This window comes from Numenius arquata, chromosome 15, assembly GCF_964106895.1.
Source record: "Numenius arquata chromosome 15, bNumArq3.hap1.1, whole genome shotgun sequence".
Classification (NCBI taxonomy): domain Eukaryota; kingdom Metazoa; phylum Chordata; class Aves; order Charadriiformes; family Scolopacidae; genus Numenius; species Numenius arquata.
Window position 1 is genome coordinate 13,998,364 of NC_133590.1, and position 19,358 is coordinate 14,017,721.

General features: G+C 46.3%; 1 protein-coding gene across 2 annotated transcripts in view; it reads right to left on the reverse strand.

The window, feature by feature from the left end:
* The window catches only part of CTBP2 (C-terminal binding protein 2), a 142,282-nt gene that overhangs the window by 71,185 nt on the left and 51,739 nt on the right, over nucleotides 1-19,358 (reverse strand). Inside the window, exon 2 of one of the 2 annotated variants that reach the window (XM_074159237.1) lies at nucleotides 1,455-1,633. The exons of the other annotated variant lie outside the window; for it this stretch is intronic. The gene's annotated coding sequence lies outside the window, so the exon portion shown is untranslated. The remainder of the gene's footprint in view (nucleotides 1-1,454; nucleotides 1,634-19,358) is intronic. 2 annotated transcript variants of the gene reach the window in all.

A 19,358-nucleotide genomic window follows, 5' to 3' on the forward strand; every position in this document is an offset into this window, starting at 1 on the left:
TTGGGTTTCTCCCATCCCCAGAACTCTGTGTCATGATCTACCAAGGCCACTTCCCTCACTGGTCTCTATCTGAAAGCACAGGGCTGGCAGAGGTGGTGGCCACGTTTTGTGATGCACAACAGCAGCACCCAGCACTCCTGCCTTGCAGGATTTCATTAAACACCTGTACATAATATATACTGTCATGATACTCACAATTTACTCCTGAATTCCTCCTCAGCAGAAAGATCAAAACAGCCAGCACAGCAACAGCAAGACTACACCAAAAGGACCCTGAATATCACTGCTTTCCTTTGGGTGCCCGTGCTAAAACACTAACACTAAAACCAAGACCACCTATCTTTACAACTCTTGCAAGTCCTTGACTCTGTCTCATTCCTAAATAAAAGAAATAAGAAGCAACTAGATGAGTGCATCCTTACAAGCAAAAACTTGGGATACTTGGGGAGCACAGCGCTTCCTTCCTCTGCGCCACGGCTGTCTGGCTGTCTGTCCACGAAGGCACCTCACTCCCGCAGTGGTGCCCACCTCAGATCCTGCATCATGGATTGACGTGAGACAAGAACATGACAACAGCCTTATCCCCGCCAGCACAGCCCACCTACAGACCTACAGGAGGTACAACTCAGCTGCCTCCAAGTCTGGAATACTACCCATCACTCCTAATTTCTTAATTCTTCCATAATCAGCATCAGGCAATCCAATATCACATAAAGACCCAAGCGGCTCCAGCGATGAGCTGGACGTTCTCCTTGGGCCCTGTCCCACAGTGACCAAACGCTACTGTAGGGCAATACATATTGTGGAAGGCACCTCGGTGGCCTCAGTCCAGTTCCTTCCTGTATCCCAGGGAAGATCACAGCAGTGCACACCAGCCCACACCTTCATGCCTCAGTTGAGGAACAGAGGAGTCTTCTGCCTGGCAGGAGACTCCACCATTTAATCAGGATGGACCTAGCTCACCCAAAGAGCCCCTCATGCCCCAGCTGCACCGTGGTCCAGCAGACCAGGAGACTCAACCCCCTCCAGCACAGCAAATTCCTTCATGAGGAACAAACTCCTTGTGTTTCTCTTTATATCACAGATATCTGACAGGAAAAAAAAAAGCTTGAGATGTCCCAGAGCCTGTCCTGGGAGCAGCAAAAAGGAACAGTGACACTCTTCTGTCTCCAGGAAATCTTTGGAGTTATAATTTGCCCTTATCTTACTGCTTTTATTTACAAGCCACTCTTACATAAAAAGTCCTCATCTGCATTGACTTATTTAGCAACATAAAATAAAATAGCCTGAAGCTATTCATGTTGCTTAACATACTTTTTTTTTTTTTTATGTAGATGATGCTCTGTGTAAAGGAATATTCAAAGGGGAAAACTGTGTTTTGTTTGTAACACTTATTACTATCACCGAAGAAAATATGTTTAACAAGCCTCTGAAGGGGGAAACACATGTAATACCTTTAACAGCTCAGCTAATTCATCTTTTGCTGCCCGACTGCTGGCGAAATCTCAACTGGAAAGTCTCAAAACGGAAACGTGGAAACCCCTGTTTCTTGTAGGCCGAGAACCGTTCCCACTATACAACCTCTTTCCATCGGAGTGAGTCCTGTTTGCTTTCAGCACATAGCAGCTTTAGTCTACAAAAAAAAAAAAAAAAAAGAGTTCAAGAGTTCAAGGCTATGTCTCCATTCAGGCGTACACCCACAATGCAAACAGGCCTCTCCATCCTGCGCTGAAGGCACTCCTCTCCCCACCACCTACCTACAAAAGGGCCTTGTCTGAGGGAAATGAGAAATAAAGGGAGGAGCTGGACGCTAAGAACGGTGGAGAGGAGAAGAGCCCAGCCAGGTGTTGGGGCACCAAGGAGGGCTTCAATCAAGAAATGAGCCAGGGATGAGGATGGAGGGTTGTTTGGAGCCTCCTGCCTTTGGGGCTCCCCTCATGCAAAACCCACGCTCCAGACAACACCGAGCCCCACCGCGTCAGGCATAAGTGCAGGCAGGATGGAAATGTGTGAGCGTTCCCATGAATTGCTGCAGGAAAGAGCTCGGAGGGACGTGGGGTGGCTCCGGGATGGCTCAGGGGAAGAAACGCTGCCTCTTCCCGGCTCCTCCATCCCCATCCCTCCCTCCGCATCTCACCTTTGCTGCTCTCGCAGCATCGCTCACGCAGTTTAATTTCCAGAGGAGTGAAAGGAGAAGGAAAGAGGGAGCCAAGTGAATGGAGAGAGGTTTAGATAACAGTAATAAATAAGATGAAATAATTCTCCTGCCGCTAACCTTTAGCAGTTAGTCAGAATATCCTCTGCAACCACCACAGGTTTGCATAATCTACACATCTTTCTTGTAAGTCTTGCCAGCTCACTGTAGGCAAGGCTATTTTGGGATTTAACAACACTCAGGTTATTGACCTAAATTTATAGAGGCTCATCTGGAGCCATAACGGTCCATTGTGTGCTGAGGCCTGCTCCGGACGCCTTAATACACAGATTATTGATGCAATGAACTGTGACGGCTCCTATAGAGCTGTTATGGTTTATTGTAGCAACACCTACTCGGGGTCCCTTTAATGCGCAGATCGGTGACACAATAGACAGAAACGGCCAACTACTTGGGGATGCATTATCCCACGGATCACTGACATGATAGACCGCAATGGTTCCAGCCTCCTGCCTTAATGCAGGGAGCGGGCAAACACACCAAACCCCCACATTCCCAAATCCCGGGGAGCTGCGGGTGGGCGGCTGAGAGGTGTGGGGCCCAGCAATGCAGGGATGCTGCCCCCCCTAAACCGTCCAGCTCCGAGAGGTGACATTTGCAGAAAGCAATTTGCTACTGAAAATAAGGATTTATAATGAAAGCTCCGGCGGGACCAAACTTTTAGGAAGAACAGCCACAGGCCTGCATTATAGATCAAGGCTAAAATCCTGTATGAGAAATGCATGGAAATTAGCCAGAAAAAAAATCAGGGTCCAATTTTCAGCATAAAAAAAAAAAAGGAAAAGAAAACATTTTATGTTCCAAAAGAATGCAAAGTGAGCGCAATAGGAAAGTGCACAAATATCTACATTTCTCCCTTTTTTCCCCTCTTGAAGAACAAAATAATCTTAAGAGGCTGAAAGCTAAACACGGTTTAAAGAAAGTCCCTTGTGTAGGGAGACCTCAGGCTGAGAACAGGAAAATTAAAACATTAACACTAACCAAGTGTTCGCAGCCTCCTCACAAACAGCAGCAAACAGTTCAAGAAGCTGCAGCTGGCTTTCCACTATCGCATGCATCTTCCCCACTATTTACCAGGAGCTTTTTTTAACATTGGTGACACTTCACATTCAAAACTGCAGTTAAAAATAGACCCTTGGTCCTCCCATTTTAACCCTGTGAATTCCCTCTCCTCCTTTCTGCCTCCCACGCTCCTGGTGGTTTCCATCTCACTCCTCCTGGCCCACCGCAAGCTGCAGGGTGATGGAGGGGTGAGGTGGAGGGGGCTGCCCAGCTCCAAGCCTGAGGTCACCCCACTCCTGACCTCACCCTGGGAGCATCCCCCTCCCATTTCTTCCCAATGCCAGTAGCAGGCTTTATTTGCAGGAATGAAGGCAACGGGTCTATTCTGTATCTTGATTTCTCTTCCCACCTGCTCTTGCAGATGACGTGAGCCTAATGCTTTAAAAAAACTGCACCCAACACTAATGTTTTCTCTCTGGCCTTAAATCCTGCAAGCAGCAGCTCAACCAGGATTGTGGAGAAAGAAATTCCTTTGTTATCCTGCAGCTACTTAAATGCTGAACCTTCAAAACCTCCTCGGGAAATAGGCCTGGTGAACGGCTGCCGCTACTACAAGGAGCCCTGAACAAGAGAGACTCGAAAATCAATATCCTTCACCCAACTTATCAAATTTACCGAGGACATTTATACAGTATAATTAAATAGAAAAGAGATACAAATACAGAAGAGTATTTGCACGGCACTGCATAGCAATTGCATTATCTCTGGAACAGAGGACACTTTGACAAAAAGGAGGGAAAACACCATATATCAACCAAAGAAGCCGCAAGGAGCATGGGGAAGGTCTCCACTCTCATTGCTCACAGGGAACGTTTAACACTTAAGTAAAGACAGACGCAAAATATACACCAGCACGTATACCTAAGGCATTTCTGCAGGTCCTGTTCAGTCAGCCGAAACGATGCCATCAGAATTACGCCGGTGATGAATATGGTCCAAAACACTCAGTCGCCTCTCAGACTCATGTAGGGTCTCCAACACATGTTGGGGCACTTACCCCTCTCGCTGGTGCGGAAGCAAAGCAGACACTATTATGTTGCTTTTCAGCATATGAATGTACCAAGTAAAATCGATTTTGCCCAGTAATCCACTTGGTAAGTCAGTGATGTTTTCCACAACCAGCAGCCGTCTCTGCAGACTTGCAAGATAAAATCTTCTATGCAAGGTTAAACCTGGGAAAGGCTGACTGCCAGCACAGGGCAAACTAAAACACGGCGGAAAAGGCAAACTAGATTATCTGGCTATTTGTTAAACAATTCTTCTCACAGGGGTTGTGTTACAAGTGGGCTTTGTGAACGCTTCTTGCTTTCAGGTAGAGCCAAAGAAGCTGCCTCCTCGCTCAAAGTCCCTACAAGCAGCACACTGCTGTAGATGTGACATCTCTCTTGCCACATTGACCTCAAAATTCAGAATATCTCAGTGCGGTGCTGGACACACGCTCAGGGTCCAAGTGCCAGTGAAAGCCAGGCGTGTTCGCAAAAGGCGCCCAACTACAAGCTTTCTTCCACTTCGGGCTCAAAGGTTTGATCTTCATGGTTGCCTACAACAATTAGGCATTGCCTAATTACACTGAGCAATAAAAATAAATATACAAGAAGGGCAGGATACCTAGCATTCAGAGGGAGATGTTTAGGATGTAATCATTTTGTCCAGCCAGTCTGCCCAGGAAGATGTTAGCAGGTAACTTTCAAGATGGACTGAACGGGGGCTGACAGAGGATATGCACCACCAGAGCAGGGGCAGGTCGCGCCGTGCACCGCTCCTACCGCGTCTCAACTGTCCCAGAAGCAGAGGTGTGACCCTTCAGCAACATCCATCGCTGCTCCTTCCTTCCCCGCATGCTGCTCCCCCCCCCCCAACCCCACTGCCAGGCGCCACGGCCAGAGGGGAAATCTCAGCCATCCACTTTGCAATACACTCATGGGGAAGAGTGAGTATCAGGTTAAAGGCTTCTTTGTTGCCTGTCTTGTGTCTTGATCCGTTAACATGAATCACACTCCACTCTATTTTGAGCAATCCTCTATTAAAAATGCCCATGAGTCATTTTCTCTAAACTTGAAACTATAAAAATGGTAATGTTTGGGTAATACTCAGGAATTTTTAAGATTTTGCATACTTCTCTTTTTAATTGAACAGGAAAAGGAGGGTAACCTGACCCACAGAAAGAGCTTTTTTTCCCTTATTTGTCCTGCACAGACCCACTGCTCTGGACCAAAATCACAACTCATGGAGTAAAACTTCTGAACATACTCCACTAAATACATACGGAGATTAGAAAGAAAGAACAAATACAAAAGAAAAAAATCTCTTTAGGGAAAGGCAACAAACCCAACAAGTGGCAAGCTGGGAATTTCTTCTCAGCCTACATTCGGCACAGAATTTAAAAAAGAGTCTATAAAGGTAATTCCATTAACTTTAAATTAACATATATCCCTTTACTGCGTAACTCATTAACTAAAAATCATACTGGTATTTATTCGTACCTCCAGTGTCCCCCACTGAAACCAAATGAAGAGTGAAGAATTTAGTCTCCTGACTGAACGCCACTAACCCAGGACCATGAGCTGTGCACCACAGCACAGCACATCAACTAGGCCCCAAGCACTGCAGTTGTGCTTTTTTCATCCCAGACGTGGAGACACCTCGCCCCCACCAGATGAGACACTACTGCAATGCCAAGTTTGAAAAAAGGCTCTTCACCAACATGGCAAGTTCTCAAATGAATTCATGCCATGCTCGCCAGCCTGCCTCCACGTTTCTCTCTCTTTCCATTACCTCACTCCAGAGCTTGTTCTTGTGGTCTCCATGCAGGACTGGCAGAAGAAAGCAGGCTTTGGCCAGGAGAGCCAGCAGAGAAACTTCCTTCAGCTGTTTCCTGGATGAAGTAGGCATCTCTGATATTCTTAGACACACAAGTCATGCTCAGACTTGTTTGTCCCTTAGCCCAAAGCAAATTAAAAGACGGCAAGAATAAGGAAGTTTTACTGCTCATTCCCACCATATTTGCTTCCCAAACTGCTTCAATTCCTTCACAGATCTCACCCAGCACCATCCGCAGCAGCAGATCTAGAGATGTGGCAGACAAGACCACGTAGCAAAAAGGGAACACCCAGGTGATATCCAAGCCAAGCAGCCTGGGACGGAGTGGAGATCACTTTGGCTCCCTCAGGCAGGACCAAGACCCATGAGGCAGCAGAGGAGGGGGCACCAGCAGGTGCCAGGATGGCTCCAGCATCACGGTTTGAGCTTGGAGGTGACTCCAAGACCCCTTTCATTCTGCTCAGCCACTACAAACAGGGATAAAGGCGATGGACTTACTGCTCCTGCCATGGAGTTGCGAGTCCAACCTGTGCAAGAACTGCTAGGGAAAATATTATAAAGGGAAACTCATTTCCCCCAGGCTGCCTGATAGAGCCCATCAGAGGAAACATCTGCCATCCTCCACAGAGGACAAAAATGAGGAGGAAGTGGTTGGTCCATCCAGAAAAAAGAAAGTCAGAAACATTAAAGGCATATGGGTCCTGACCAAGGCGGCAGACCCACTTCTGCTGGCGGGTCTCAGCAGAATAGGTTAAAAACCCAGTTTTATAGACTGCCGAGTATGAAAACGGCAGCAGCCCACTTGATGAGGTCAGGGACTGAAGTGGCCTACGGTACTTGTAAGAGAAAACATCTGCTTGTGTTAAAAGGTCAGCAGGAAATGAATGCTATTTACTTTGTCCTTATTGGTTAGGCCACCACTCCTCGAAAGAGAACCACACATGGCTTAACTTAGCAGCCTTCATGAAGCGATGTAAGCCCCGCGGCGGCCATCCCACCAGCCGCCCACCTTCAAGGCCCTTCGGTGCACCCAGGAAGCCCCTGAGCTGGCCTCGGGATAGGGCTGATGGTGGCCATCCACTGGCATGGCTGAGGGTGGGCTTCCCATGGCACAGCTGAGGGTGGCCTTTCCCTGTCATGGCCGTGGGTGGCCATCCCCTGGCATGGCTGTGGGTGGCCCATCCCCTGGCATGGCTGTGGGTGGCTGTCCTCTGACAGGGCTGAGGGTGGCCATCCCCTAGCATGGCTGCCCTCCAGGAGCCTCCCGCCAGCTCCCTCCCTCCTCACGTGCCACCATCCCACAACACTTCAGAGATGGGGGTGGAAATCCTTCGTGCCACCTCAGGAACAAGCCGTTAAAATAAATCCGTCAATATAAAAGCGAAAAAACAAGAAGTTTCTTCTGAAAAACAGGAAGCGTTAGGTACATAGCAGCTTAAAATAGCACCTGCTTGATTTGTTGACGAAACCCGCATCCCAAGGGGCTGTGCCTGTTTTATGGGGTTTTGGTTTTGTTTTGGGTTTTTGTTTTGTTTTGTTTGTTTTGGGTTTTGTTTTTTTTTTTAACTCTTTTTTTTGTGGAGAGCCGGGCTCACCCCCATGGCTGCCCAGCGGCTCCCTGCCCTCCGGCGGCCACTGGCCCTGCTCCCCAGTGCCGGGCCGGGCCCAGGAGGCCGATGGCGGCGGGCCCAGCCATGCTTCCTGTCAGCGGCACGGGGGCTCCCACAGGAAACCCTGACAGAAAACAACCACTGGCGTGAATCAGGGCCGGCCCGAATAAACACGGGGAATATTTAGGGCTGGTCTAACTCCCTGGTTAAAACTCAGTCTGAAGTTTTAAGTGCGTAGGAAACCGAAACCGGTTTCAAACTTTCCCTCGTGCTGGCTCTTCACCCGCAGGGAAGCGCAGGGCTGGCCAGGCAGGATGAGCCACCAACACCGAAGGACAAGCTTGAAATGATACTGCCTGTGTAGAGAAAAAGTTCACAACCAAGAAATCGCAGGACGGCACCTTCTGCAGAACAGAGGAGGGAGGAAATTTTAGGCTCCAGCTTTCCGTCGAGGCTTGTGTGACATTTTCCTATTGCTCAGTAACTCCCTGGCTTGGGCTCTGCCACTCCCTCCCCACAGCTGCCCTCCTGATTCACTCTGCAGAGGTGGAGAGCAGCAGCATTTTTTTGCCTAAATTAAAAAAAAAAAAACAAACAACAAAACCCAAGAACAACACTCGCAAAGGATCTAATGTAGATGAAAACGACCATACCAAAAAGCAGGTCGAGATACTATCCCCCTTCACAAACCTCGCTCTACAGACCAAGGCTGCTCACCCGCCTGCCTTCCCCTCACACCACACCAGACGTGAAGGGGCCCCTATCGTGAATGGCTAATTATTGGACCACATTAAATTATTACTCAAATTAAGATTTGTGGGTTTTCCCCTAGCCTAACAATACGCCTTTGACAGCAGCATTGCAAATACACTAGAGCAGGAGCAGCAGTCGAGCTCCATGTGCAATTAGGCCAGCATGTGGATCTTATTGCTCCTAAGGACTCTTATTTGATTTCCCTCACCACCAACTGGTGAGAAGTTTTCAAGTCTAAATACAGAAGAATTAGATCACTCTTTGGGGTGGTCGCATCTGGGGTTGGAAAACCAGATGGAGAGCGTTTTTCCGAGTCCTTTGTAATTGAACCAGCACACAAAGTTGCTAGGAAGCAAGCAAATACAATCACCGCTTTGGGGCAGCCTGCAGCAGAGCCGGTGCCGTGTCTGCCAACACTCGTAGACACCATCTTAAGTGCTTGCAGGGAAGCAAGCAATGGTCTCACGGGCTGGGGTTTATAAAATATACTTGTGAATGTGGACCTACTGCAAGCCTGCAGGAGCTCTGTGACTTCTGAATATAAACACCTGCACCCACGGTCTTCTCATTGTGCCACCCAAGGAACGGGGGAGAAGGACGATTTCTTCAGTTCCCTAAAAATGCAAAGCTCACCAGAGTAGGATGTGAAACTGGGGAATGAAGGGAAGAGAGAGGGAGAGGAGAGAGCAATAAGGAAGTTTCAGCATTTCAAAGCGCAGAGAACCAAACAAGTAGAGAGATGGCCACCACGCGTGCCATCGTATCCTGCAGGCTGGAAAGAGCCTGTGATGGGATAAGCTGTCTCTGGAGCGACCAGCCATCACCACCACAGCCAGCTATGGCAGCTGCTGAAGGGCTTTACTTCTGGCAAGGCCATATCACAGGGCTTCGGCAGTGCTTCATACCAGCAAGTGTCTGCCATGGCTCTACATGAAGCATCAGATAAACCCATGGCTCATTCCCTGAGTGGGGACTGAGCTATGAACGCTTTCCTTCCTGGGGACCAGGAAGGTGCATCTGACAGAGCACAGGATGGTTGTTAAGTCTTTCCTAATCAAAACACACTTTGTAGACTGAAGAGAGCAAGGGATGAAGTGGTTTTAATCAGAGTTTGGCCAGCAGCACTGCATACACCTAACAGGACAAGTAAATCCGTCTCTGCAGCTACCTGGGACCTGTCTGGGAATCCACACCTCCACTACATCTACCAGGATGAACAACAGCTTCTTGCATTGCTTCACCATTCCCAGCGAGACAAATCGAGAAAAACAGCTGAAGGAGCCCATCCAAATTTTCCGATGCAGCCTGTGTTTCATTTCAGCCATCTAATACGTACCAGCATGGCAGTGTCCCACCCTGCTTGGCTCTCCGGAGCGATGGCTGCAGGACCGTGGAAGCCAACAGCTATGCTGGAGAGCAGCGTCTGATGCTTTTGAGTCCTCAGCACTTCTTCAAACCTTTCCTCTGCACAGGGGCAGGAGTCTGGTGGTCCAGGAGCTGCTCTGAATACCTGTGTCAGCCTCCAGCTGGGGGGCATTTATTCCCTAGAGCCAAACAGTATTGGCATGGACTGCTCTGGAACGGCACAGACTGCCAGGGAATAGCTGTTTCAGAGACAGAAAAAGCATCTATTTTCCCCGGTGCTTAACCATGTGCTGGGTTGTAAAACCTGTGGGTTTAAAGACCTCCTTATCAGCTGCTAACACAGAGCACGGCTCCCCAAGATGCAGGAAGCATACCGACACCCTACTTTCCTTTCCTGCTATTTTTTTTCCTCCTTGGAACTGAGAACACGCAATAATAAAGTCACAAATGAAACCATAAAAATGAGGCGAAGAGAAATTCCTCCATCAAATGCTGAGTTTGCAACTGGAGGAGTACTACCAACCAGTGGCATCCCTGGGGCACGGAGGGCGAGGGAGGACTGTGCTTGCTCCTCCGACTGAATATCCCCGAAACACAGTGATTTGAAAATTAATTAGCAATTCAAGCCTGAGCAGAACATCTTTAAATATTTGTCCGGGACTTTCTCAGAAGGAAGCAACAAGTAGAAAAACAAATACATGTCCAGAGTCAGCACTTCACGACTCAAAAGAATACATAAATGAATCATTCTTATGAACATGGCCTGAATATAAACATTCACCTCGAAAATAATCCTGCGTGCGATACTGAATCAGAAGAGCAAGGAGGATGGTGGGGAGATCAGAGAGCTCACTGGTAGAAAGAAGAGGCAACGGGTGGCGAGGGAGCTATCAGGAAAGGAGGCCCTACAGAGAAATTCCCCTTGAAAAGCACAGGCAAACACCTGGCTCTGCTCTTTTATCAGCTTTTTTTTTTGTTTTCCAGACAGCCCACAGGTTTTGTGCACGAAAGCACAGTAATTCTGCCATAGATTTTTCTTTTTGCAAATTAAGAATTGTTAGCATTTTGAATGAGTGTTTGAGGAGTATTCTGCTTTTTAAGAGGTATTATTTTACAGGCATTTTAATCTTAGAAAAATTAAGAGAGTATTTTCCTTTGAAGCCACAAAGCTGACACCTTTGGTATTGCATTTTTCACATCCAATTCTATGCTGGCTTTTTCTTCTTGAGCTGATTTTAGCCAGGCCAGCCTTCCTTTCTGCATCCGCATTTCTGCTGCTTAGATATCTGTGAGCATATTGCAAGCTACACAGCTACACCAGACAAACTTTTCCAACTGCGGCTACAATGAGCTCCTCCACAGCCCTGGAGCATCTGGAGCCACCGGGGTTTTTTGAAGTGCCGCGATGAAATATCTGGGTGACTACTTGGCCAATTTTAAGCAGCCAATTTGAAATTTCTGGTTGGTAGCGCACCAAGGGAGTGCAAGGTTCAAAAGCTGGCCATCACACAACGCGTTCCACAATGAATTCGGACTGTTTTTCTAACCCAGCTGTCTTGTTTAAAAACCAATGCAACCCTCCAAGGTATACAAATAATTAATTTCAACCCAAGCTCTAAAGCAGCAGCTCCCAAACTTTCTTTCCTGGCTGTGACCTCATTTTACAGACCAGTAACTCCATGCAACCCCAAACAGCAGAATAAATACTGGACAAAATGAAATTTCTGTCAGGCTCATGACCTCGCTCATAACTTCCCTGAATCTCATTTCGGGGCCATCACCCCACTTTGGGCACTGACACGGTTGTAACACAAATGATGTTCGAAACACAGACCCACCTACAGACATGAGCTGGTGGCACTCATAAAACCACCAATGACTCCAAGGTCACAGATGGGAGACCAACACCTGAAATACAAGGCTCAGGAGCTACATGCCCCATCCCTGCTCATCCTTCGTGGTCCCAGGCTTACCTTACACACCTCTGTGCTGCTGCAGCAATGGCAAGGAGGATGCCTCAAAACCAAACCCTCGTCTACCCCATGAGGCCAACAACATCCATAGGGTTTTGTCCAGCTACACCCAAACCCACCCCATGGCCCAGCTCTCTTCAGCTGGTGTCACAAACAGCAAAAACCAAAATGTGGATGTTACTTAACAGCATCATAAATAAATCCCCTTCAAATCACCTCCCTTGGTATTTTTTATTGCTATAAGACAAATTTTAGCTTTAGGGGAATTACGCCACTTTTTGTGCACTGCTGAGGATGCAGTGTTATGTCTATAACTTACAAAGTAAAGTGACCTGCCACCGCTATGTAAACCTGGTAGCAGGAGCTAAGATTGGAATTAAGGCATTTTTGGTACCCAGATTGGATCTTACACAATTACAGCCTTGCTGCCAACTGTACAAATGGGACCCTTCTAGGCTGGGTATTAGAGACCAGAAGAGGGAAAACAACTAACAGAATCACTTTAGAAAAACTCATTCCCTCATCTCTGGCCCCAAATTCATGATTTTGGCACCATCTCTTATGGTGGTGACTTATAAAAAGAACCAGCAAGTTCATGCAGAAGAGAGGGGGTAAACTGAGACAGATCCTGGGGACAGGCATTTGACCATCCACCGTTATTCTGACATATCATAGAATGGGTTGGGTTGGGAGGTACCTTGAAGATCATCTAGTTCCAACCCCCTGCCCTGGGCAGGGACACCTCCCACCAGACCAGGTTGCTCAAAGCCCCGTCCAACCTGGCCTTGAACACCAGGGGCAGCCACAGCTTCTCTGGGCAACCTGGGCCAGGGTCTCACCACCCTCACAGCAAAGAATTTCTTCCTGAGATCTAATCTAAATCTCCCCTCTTCCAGTTTGAAGCCATTACGCTTCGTCCTATGGCTCCCCTCCCTGATCAAGAGTCCCTCCCTATCTCTCCTGTAGCCCCTTTAGGGACTGGAAGGGGCTCTAAGGTCTCCCCAGAGCCTTCTCCAGGCTGAACCCCCCCAACTCTCTCAGCCTGTCCTCACAGCAGAGGGACTCCAGCTCTCAGAGCATCTTGGTGGCCTCCTCTGGACCCACTCCAACAGGTCCATGTCTGTCTTATATTTTAAAAGATCAGAAATCCACAACATGGCTTAACTGGCAGGTTGGACCGTGAGCTGGAGCAGTGCAGCTGTGATGCCTGCAAAGTGACATTTCCCCCCACGCACACACTGCCTCCCAGGTCCGCAACCGGAACGTTAAACATTAGGATATTCTCATCCATGTGCAGAAAACCAAGGGTAAAAATTTAGTCCTTTGGCTCCCTATTGCCGTTAAAATTAATTGCCACATAAAATTGCTGATTCCTACCAAATGAAGCTATACAATTTATCAACTCAAGGATAGAGCAAACTCACTAGTGGTTTAAATACATTACCTGAGTTATTACTAAATTTTGCACCACTGACAGTTTTATGGATAATGTAGGTTTTATAAATTCGTTAGTATGGGACTAACTTTCAAAGTAAACAAAGACATTAAACAAACATCGCAATACCGTGTTTACACGCAAAATAGATTTCCCTTCCCTCTCCTAAGCCACGCTGGGATACCGGGAGGAAAAATATGAAAGCCGCTGTGCCGTAACACTTCGTGAAGGGAAAACGTGGCCGTTCATTAGCACCCGAGTCAGCGAGGGCTGAGCTCAAAGCTGTATTTCTTCCCTGCCGCTGACCTAATTACGTGAGCAGGTCACTCCTCGTGCTTCTGATTCAGCCTCCCCAGGCTCTTAAATTGTTGAAGCATCATTTCTATCCCACAAAAGGAGACTGGACCTGCTCCAGAGCCCTTTGCAGTCCATGGCATCTCTCCATTGGTTTCAGCGGGCTTTAAATCAACGATGTCACACTGTTTAATTAACAGGATGCTATCATCTGGAATCTACTCAATTTCAACTCAAGTTAAAACCAGTTTCAGGACCTACACGGGGATGAATCTCCCTGCCCTTTTCCCAGTTCCCCCCACAACTGACAGAGGAAATACCTGCCAAGCTGACACAGGAGCTCAACACATGGGGGAAAGAGAAAAATTGCATCTATGTGACTCGCTGTCAAACCACAGGGGACACTGAAAAAAAGAGGGAAAACATTTTTCAGTCTTTCTTACAACTTACAATAAGAGATGTTAAAAACAATTTCAGAAGGAAGTACAAATTTTAAGCTGATACTGCTGCTTCTGGAAGAAATCTTATGATGGAAGTTGTTCTAACCTATACGTGCTGGAAGACATGACTAACATTGCTATAAAAAAAAAAAAAGAGATTGTAGGAAAAAAAGCTGTTTTTCTCCACTTTTCCATTCTGTTTACTCTGTGCATTTATCACCAGCATGTGCAGAAGCAGTCTCACTCTTTCCCCCGTGCAGGCAGTGAGTTAGTCACACTTTCCCCTGTTGTGTAGCTCCTTTAGTCAGCAGCAGGGAAGTGATAAAGATGAAAAAAACTAAACAAAAACAGGAAAACGCAATTGTAAAAAAAACATAGAAATTAGCAGGAGGTCCTTGTAGGGAAATGTAATATTCAAATCGATTTTGCTTGCTTTAATTTAGGAGATGGCAATCTGGAAAGGAGCTCCATGCCTCTCCACGCAGCCTGTCCTCCAAAGGAAGCGCACGTAGGGGACAGGAGAGGGAGGACAAGGGTAGAGGAGAGGCAGAGTATGGATGTGGGAGCGGAGCTATAGGAGTCACTGGTCCAGGAGGGCCTGGACTCATACCCCATCAAACAGAGCAGGCTGTGAGTGATGGGGAAAAGGTCTCTGAGCCCTGGCACCTCTTTACTGGCCAGGCAAGCCAAGGAAACCTCTCCATCCCTCCTTCTCCAGCCTCCTGCTCCCCACATTCACACTGGCAGGAGGCGGCAGGACAAGAGGGGCCAAACTTCATACAACGCTCAGTGAAAACTCTCTACTCAGTGCCTTAACTGGAAGATAACATTACGATCATCCCCTTCACCAGACATGGCAAAAATGTTTGTTAGCTTTCAGAAACTGAGGGAGAAATTGCTACCAGAGAATAGGTGGTGTAAAAACCAAAGTCACAGCTTCCAACCCTAGCAGTGCAGTCACTCACGCTCCCCAGGTGTTAAATAATCAGCCTGCAGCAGGAACAGCCCAAGTTTTGTGACCAGTGTAATGTAATTATGCACCATTGCTTCGTTCTTGGGGGTCTACTTATTTAAAATGCATTAAAGAAATAAATCACTGTTGATTGTCCCGTCCCCCTTTCCTTTTAAGCTAGGCTAGGGCAATAAATCTATAAAAAGGGTGACTCCTGTTTTAAATAAAACCAACAAAAGCAGTAACAATGGGAGGCTCCCAAACTTTATTTCCAAAGTCACAGCCTGGCTTATTTCCCACTAAATTATTTGCTATGATAGATACATGAAGTGGCAAGGATACCAAATGACCCTAATATACCTTTACAAAATTATCATCCTAAACCATCTGGAACCAGGGTGTTCTGGCAGCCAAACGGTTTTCCAGTCTCAGGACTTACCCTTGACTATAAAAAAAAAATGGATTGATTCCAGGCAGAGCAGGGGAAAGGCTAAGACTTTACATTCGTTAGACACAAATCTGCTTTTACTGACCTGATCTCATGCGACGTAGAAAAGAAAAGGTAGGATACTGCCTCAAAGACTTGGAGGTCTAAGTCCCACAGATGCCTGAACTGGCTCCATCACTGCAGAGAGGCTGCTCGTGGCAGCCAGGGACGATCATCAGCAACTTCAACCAAAATCCAGAGAAGAAAGGACTCATAAGTGCCATGAGCTGAACCCGTTGGCTTTATTACAGCTTGGTCAATATGTGCGTGGTCTGTGTCCAGGTACACCCACAGTCACACCTCTAAATGATGGGGTTGATGTCTCAAGGTGTCCAGGAGATGGGGGAAAAAAGAGGGTTGGAGGTTGTTCTGTCTCCACTGCACCATGGTTTTGGGGAGCACTGGGTGGGTGAGTCCCATCACTCTGATCCAGGGCTGCCCGCACCATCCTCTCATCTCCCAGTTCAAACCACGTTACCGGAAAGCATCCTCCTGGCTCCGTGAGGTCAAGGATTGGGCTTAAATTACCACCAACTGGTATTGCACTTCTACAGAAAACCAACAAAACCAAACCTGAGTTACTCCCAAGGCCAGCTGCGGTTTGGAAAGGATTCAGCTCACGCTTGGATACACCTTCCCAACACCAACGGTCCTGACCTCCTTCTAGGAAAGCCCTAAGTCACCAGAAACATGATCCGGAATAAAATCACTTACAAACAACACCTGTACAGAAAAATGCTTCTCAGATACTTTTTATCTGCTCTGGTGTTGGTCATCAACCTCCAGAAGTGATACTACGCCCACCGAATTCAGCCTGGCCAGGCACTTCTGTCAAGTATTTAAAGAAAAAAATGGCCAGCAAGAGGCTGAGCAACCCCATGCAAGCATTTCTGTCGCTGACACAAATCTTAATTCTCCAAGGATCGTCTCATATGCCAATGGGAAGCTCCGTAAGGGATGAGATTTTTAATCTAATCTGCTTTCAAAATAATTTTGTTGGCATTGATTGTGCTGAATTGTATCTATGGGAAAGAATTTAAAGTAAGAGCAAATAAATACATATATGACCCAGACAAGCGTCTCTTGCCATTACTGTTAGCTGATAACAACAAAGAACAACAACCTCAATATTAACGTTAGGTAAAATTACCTAGTCTCAGGAGCCAGCACACAGCTGTGTTTTTAAAAATTATTCCATCATATATTAAGCAAAATTCTCAAAAGCGGCCTGGATTTAAAATTCTTTTGCTTGACTCTGCCCCTATTCCCCCAGAAAACAACCCCTAAAAATCTCAGCTGTCTGTAAGCCCAGCTGTTTCCTGGTTTTTCTATGCAAATTGTTCTCCCTGGACTTTATTGTGTGCATGTATATGTCTCTTAAAATGCACTCAAGTTTGAATTAGGGGCCCTACTTCCATCAAAGGGAATTCTTGTAAAATAAGCTTCATTCTCACAGTATCTGACACGGAATTATTATCCCATAACTCACGGGTGTCCTCGCGGTTCTGTATTAAACACAGCTCCGAAACAGTCCCAGAGGGAAAAGCACATGAAGGGACACGAAGAGTCACTCGAATGTAAACCTGCAAAGCAAGGAATTTCACATCTCCCTGCCAACCCACAAAGCGCTTAACGTGTGTCTGGGTGAGGACATGCCTCTTGCCTTACTTCGTAAGGTAAAAATAGGAATTTTTACCTATCAGGAGTAACTAAACACCGATTACATTATCGTGTAATTAGGTTAAATTAAAACTTAGCTTAAAGCAGGGAATGCTTTCTTTTCAATTCCAATCAAAACCATTTACTTAATTCTCAGTTTGATATTGGCATCTCCCTCCAGCATGCCAAATCTAAAACCATTACTGTATGACAGCAGGAAAACCAGAAAGCAAAAGTTAGGGCGGTAACTGTAAGCAGAAAGCTCACAAACGATTACCAGAAAATGATGAGATTTCTACTGCTGGTTTCCCTCCCTAGTTTCCCACTGGCTTTCTGGCTTCCTCGCATCACACTGAATGCAAAAAAGATACTCAAATGGTAAGAAGTTGCCCAAGTTATTTTTTTTCCTCCCAGTAAACTTGCTATTAAACTGCTTCAGCCAAATGCTCTACCATCCACACCGTGTTGGTTCCCCACCGTCCGCCCCCACTGCCTTTTTGTTTGGAATTTCCTTGAGTTTTACTCATGTAAATGTGTAAATGTCTAAATGTGTAACCGTATGAACGTTGCACTGTAAACACCTGCAGAAACTCCCGAAACCTAGAAATACCTACGATTCCTGAAGATTCTTTTAAAAGACCAAAGCTTCATTAACCAACTGTGCCTATTCAGTTCACCCTACAAAACAGCCTTCTCTCTCACCCCTCTTAGGCTGCACTGTATTTCAAAATACAGATAATCCTGTATCGTTGGCAAAGAAATAGTCTAATTCATCTTATTTGTCAAATTCCAGCCTGAGGCCAAAAGCTTTTTATGGTCAAACGAGAAATACCATTAGATTCATAACAACTGCTGCCCTAACAGACTGGTACCTGTGACGGTACCAGCCTGAAGAGTTTTCTTACGTGGGGCTTGAATATTTTACGGGCAGCCTTTGCAATATCTGACCCAAACATCGTCCTCGTCTGCAGAAACGAACTCGCATGATATTCACGGAGTTGCAAATGTGAAGACACCATCCGAGAGCAGGATCTGCCCCGTGCTGTTTAGTAACTAAATGATAGTCTGCGGTAATAAAATATTTATTATGCTCTGCACAATACTGCAATTGAATTGATGTACTTCCTCCCCTATCCATCAGAGCACACTGAAAGCCCTCTTAACTTCTAACTCCAGAAGTCTCAAATTACACACCTTTATTTTTCTTACAGATTGTCTTATAGGACTGGGTATCTGCAAGGAACCACTTGGCAGTAAAAGGCAGTTTACCCAGAAATGCAGAGTGGTGTTTGGCTTTTTTTCCTCCCTGTCTTTTTTTCCTCTGAAAAGATGTCCCTGGCAGAGCGTCCAGAATGGATTTCCTAAATACAAATATAAACCCACAAAATACACTGAATGGAGCAGAAAGCCGCATCGCACTAAGTTCCCTGGTGCTGTACCAGTCTCCAAAAGAACCCATCGTGCGATGGGAAAGGAAAATAATAAAAGCCCTGTTTGTTGTGACTGCTGAATCCTGCTGCCCAGTACAGACCAGTGGCACCCTCCGCCGTGCCGTGGTGATATTCCTGTTTTCGGTGCTCTCAGGAACAGCTCAACACACCGGGAACCCACTGGAAACAGGGTTGCTGGGAGGCAAAGGATCACACCCTGCCCTCCCTCGGTGGTTTATGTTGCTGTTGGCACCGAAACAGAGACCTGCAGGGGATGCGAGGAATTGAAATGGAAAAACCAGGAAATAAAATGTAAAAAGTGTATTGTGAGCAAGTGATTGAAGGAAGTAGCAGAGCCCTTAACAAATTGGTTATTTGTCTGGTTAGCTGATGCAGAAGTGGAACAGGAAATTAATTCAATATGCCACAGACTTACATTCCACTATTATTTTTCTGAGTTTTTTTCCTTTTTCTTTTCCTCTTCATATATATATATGTATAAGCTAAAAAGCAAAGTCTCTCTGGGCAAACTAGTAATTGAAGCTTATGAGACTCCAGTTAAGAAAGATCTAATCATTATTACAGCTAGACTACAGACAGGCTTGGAAATGAAAGAATAAAATAAGACCAGTTAAGGAGAAAAGACCCTCTTCAGAAACCATTTGGCTGCCAGCAGTTCCTGATTTGTTGAAAAATATCCCAAACCAATAGGTAATACCATTACACTCATATAAACCTTTATGAACACGTTACCACTCTGTGCCTTACAGGATATGGCGGCTTGCCAGTAATTTCGCTTTAAATATGAAAATGGATATCAAATCCAACTTTCTAGATATAATAATGGCACGGGAGATTGATAG